Raw genomic sequence first — 4943 nt, forward strand, 5'->3', positions numbered from 1 at the left:
GCATGTTTTACGTGGCTGCTATGGGTTTCTAGCAAGAACGTTTCTTACCTACGCAAAACCACAACGTGATATGCCAATTGCTATTTACCCTTCATAAGGACCCTTTTCATCGAATCCGTTCCGACTAAAGTGGGAGAGACTGGCACCCGCTAGCCACCTTATGCACCAAGTGCATGTCAATCGGTGGAACCTGTCTCACGTAAGAGTACGTGTAAGGTCGGTCCGGGCCGCTTCATCCCACAATACCGTCGAAACAAGATTGGACTAGTAACGGTAAGCATATTGAACAACATCAACACCCACAACTACTTTGTGTTCTACTCGTGCAAAGAATCTACGCAATAGACCTAGCTCATGATGCCACTGTTGGGGAACGTAGCAGAAATTCAAAATTTTCCTACGTGTCACCAAGATCTATCTATATAGAAACCAGAAACGAGGGGAAGGAGAGTGCATCTACATACCCTTGTAGATCGCTAAGCGGAAGCGTTCAAGTGAACGGGGTTGATGGAGTCGTACTCGTCGTGATCCAAATCACCGATGACCAAGTGCCGAACGGACGGCACCTCCGCGTTCAACACACGTACAGCCCGGTGACGTCTCCCATGCCTTGATCCAGCAAGGAGAGAGGGAGAGGTTGAGGAAGACTTTGTCCAGCAGCAGCACAACGGCGTGGTGGTGATGGAGGAGCGTGGCAATCCAGCAGGGCTCCGCCAAGCACCACAGGAGAGGAGGAGTATGGAGAGAGGTAGGGCTGCACCAAGAGGAGAAGTTCTCATCTGTTTAGCAGCCCCAAACCTCAACTATATATAGGGGGAAGGGGGGGCTGCGCCCCCTTTAGGGTTTCCCACCCCAAGGGGTGCGGCCAAGGGGGGAGGAGTGCCTCCCAAGTCAAGTGGAGGCCTCACCCTTTAGGGTTTCCCCCTTCCCATGCGCATGGGCCTTGGGGGGCTGGTTCCCTTGGCCCATAAAGGCTAGGGCGCCCCCTTACAGCCCATGCTACTGTATTGGACGTGGTGGAACAATTTCCGGACCTCCGGACCCCTCCGGAATCCTCCGGAACCTTCTGGAAGCTTCCCGGTACAATACCGAAAAAACCCGAACCTTTTCCGGAACCCGAACAACAACTTTCCATATATAAATCTTTACCTCCGGACTATTCCGGAACTCCTCGTGACGTCCGGGATCTCATCCGGGACTCCGAACAACATTCGGTAACCACATACAAACTTCCTTTATAACCCTAGCGTCATCGAACCTTAAGTGGGTAGACCCTACGGGTTCGGGAGACATGCAGACATGACCGAGACGTTCTCCGGTCAATAACTAACAGCGGGATCTGGATACCCATGTTGGCTCCCACATGTTCCACGATGATCTCATCGGATGAACCACGATGTCAAGGACTCAATCGATCCCGTATACAATTCCCTTTGTCTAGCGGTATTATACTTGCCCGAGATTCGATCGTTGGTATACCGATACCTTGTTCAATCTCGTTACCGGCAAGTCTCTTTACTCGTTTCTGTAACACATCATCCCGTGATCAACCCCTTGGTCACATTGTGCACATTATGATGATGTCCTACCGAGTGGGCCCAGAGATACCTCTTCGTTTACACGGAGTGACAAATCCCAGTCTCGATTCGTGCCAACCCAATAGACACTTTCGGAGATACCTGTAATGCACCTTTATAGCCACTCAGTTACGTTGTGACGTTTGGTACACCCAAAGCATTCCTACGGTATCCGGGAGTTGCACAATCTCATGGTCTAAGGAAAAGATACTTGACATTAGAAAAGCTTTAGCATACGAACTACACGATCTTTGTGCTAGTCTTAGGATTGGGTCTTGTCCATCACATCATTCTCCTAATGATGTGATCCCGTTATCAACGACATCCAATGTCCATAGCCAGGAAACCATGACTATCTGTTGATCACAACGAGCTAGTCAACTAGAGGCTCACTAGGGACATATTGTGGTCTATGTATTCACACGTGTATTACGATTTCCGGATAATACAATTATAGCATGAATAAAAGACTATTATCATGAACAAAGAAATATAATAATAACACTTTTATTATTGCCTCTAGGGCATATTTCCAACAGTCTCCCACTTGCACTAGAGTCAATAATCTAGTTCACATCACCATGTGATTAACACTGACAGGTCACATCACCATGTGACCAACATCCAGAGAGTCTTGGGTTTGATCATGTTGCTTGTGAGAGAGGTTTTTAGTCAACGGGTCTGAACCTTTCAGATCCGTGTGTGCTTTACAAATCTCTATGTCATCTCCTAGATGTAGCTACCACGTTCTACTTGGAGCCATTCCAAATAACTGTTCCACTTGGAGCTATTCTAAATTGTTGCCCCATTATACGTATCTGGTATCTCTACTTAGAGCTATCCGGATAGGTGTTAAGCTTTCATCGACGTAACCTTTACGACGAACTCTTTTACCACCTCCATAATCGAGAAAATTCCTTAGTTCACTAGTTACTAAGGATAACTTTGACCGATGTCTGTGATCCATTCTTGGATCACTCTTGTACCCCTTGACTAACTCATGGCAAGGCACACTTCAGGTGCGGTACACAGCATAGCATACTGTAGAGCCTATGTCTTAAGCATAGGAGACGACCTTCGTCCTTTCTCTCTATTCTGCCATGGTCGAGCTTTAAGTCTTAACTTCGTACCTTACAACTCAGGCAAGAACTTCTTCTTTGACTGATCCATCTTGAATACCTTCAAGATCATGTCAAGGTATGTGCTCATTTGAAAGTACCATTAAGCGTTTTGATCCATCCTCATAGATCTTGATGCTCAATGTTCAAGTAGCTTAATCCAGGCTTTCCATTGAAAAACACTTTCAAATAACCCTATATGCTTTCCAGAAATTCTACGTCATTTTTGATCCATAATATGTCAACAACATATACTCATCAGAAATTCTATAGTGCTCCCACTCACTTCTTTGGAAATACAAGTTTCTCATAAACTTTGTATAAACCCAAAATCTTTGATCATCTTATCAAAGTGCACATTCCAACTCTGAGATGCTCACTCGAGTCCTTAGAAGGATTGCTGGAGCTTTGCATACTTATTAGCATCTTTCGGGATTGACAAAACCTTCCGGTTGTATCACATACAACCTTTCCTCAAGAAAATCGTCGAGGAAACAATGTTTTGACATCCTATCTGCAAGATTTCATAAATAATGCAGTAATCGCTAATATAATTCCAACAGACTCTTAGCATCGCTACGAGTGAGAAAGTCTCACCGTAGTCAACTCCTTGAACTTGTCAGAAAACATCTTAACGACAAGTCGAGCTTTCTTAATGGTGACATTTACCATCATCGTCCGTCTTCCTTTTAAAACCCATATGTACCTAATAGCCTTATGACCATCAAGTAGTTCTTCCAAAGTCTACACTTTGTTTTCATACACGGATCCTCTCTCGGATTTTATGGCCTTGAGCCATTTATCGGAATCCAGGCCCACCATCGCTTCTCCATAGCTCGTAGGTTCATTGTTGTCTAGCAACATGACTTCCAAGATAGGATTACGTACCACTCTGAAGTAGTACGCATCCTTGTCATCCTACGAGGTTTGGGAGTGACTTGATCCGAAGTCTCATGATCAATATCATAAGCTTCCACTTCAATTGGTGTAGGTGACACAGGAACAACTTCCTGTGCCCTGCTACACACTAGTTGAAGTGACGGTTCAGTAACCTCATCAAGTCTCCACCATCCTCCCACTCAACTTTCCGAGACAAACTTTTCCTCGAGAAAGGACCCGATTCAAGAAACAATCCATATTGCTTTAGGATCTGAATTAGGAGGTATACCCAACTGTTTTGGGTGTCCTATGAAGATGCATTTTATCCGCTTTGGGTTCGAGCTTATCAATCCTGAAACTTTTCACATAAGCGTCGCAGCCCCAAACCTTTAAGAAACAACAACTTAGGTTTCTCTAAACCATAATTCATACGGTGTCATCTCAACGGAATTACGTGGTACCCTATTAAAGTGAATGTGGTTGTCTCTAATGCTTAACCCATGAACAATAGTGGTAATTCGATAAGAGACATCATGGTACGCACCATATCCAATAGGGTGCAACTATGATGTTCGGACACACCATCACACTATGGTGTTCCAGGCGGTATTCATTGCGAAACAATTTCCACAATGTCTTAATTGTGTGCCAAAACTCGTAACTCAGATATTCATCTCTATGATCATATCATAGACATTTTATCCTCTTGTCACAATGATCTTCTACTTCACTCTGAAATTACTTGAACCATTCAATAATTCAGACTTGTGTTTCATCAAGTAAATATTCTCAACATCTACTCGAATCATCTGTGAAGTAAGAACATAACGATATTCACTGCATGCCTCAGCACTCATTGGACTGCACACATCAAAATGTGTTACTTTCAACAAGTTGTTATCTTGTTCCATCTTACTGAAACCGAGGCTTTTCAGTCATCTTGTCCATGTGGTATGATTTGCATATCTCAAGTGATTCAAAATCAAGTGAGTCTAAACGATCCATCCGCATGGAGTTTCTTCATGCGTGTACACCAATAGACATGGTTCGCATGTCTCAAACTTTTCAAAAACGAGTGAGTCCAAAGATCCATCAACATGGAGCTTCTTCATGCGTTTTATACCATTATGACTTACATGGCAGTGCCACAAGTAAGTGGTACTATCATTACTATCTTATATCTTTTGGCATGAAAATGTGTATCACTACGATCGAGATTCAATAAACCATTCCTTTAGGTGCAAGACCATTGAAGGTATTATTCAAATAAATAGAGTAACCATTATTCTCTTTAAATGAATAACCGTATTGCGATAGACATAATCCAATCATGTCTATGCTCAACGCAAACACACAATGACAGTTATTC

The sequence above is a fragment of the Triticum dicoccoides genome, chromosome 7A (assembly GCF_002162155.2).
Source record: "Triticum dicoccoides isolate Atlit2015 ecotype Zavitan chromosome 7A, WEW_v2.0, whole genome shotgun sequence".
Classification (NCBI taxonomy): domain Eukaryota; kingdom Viridiplantae; phylum Streptophyta; class Magnoliopsida; order Poales; family Poaceae; genus Triticum; species Triticum dicoccoides.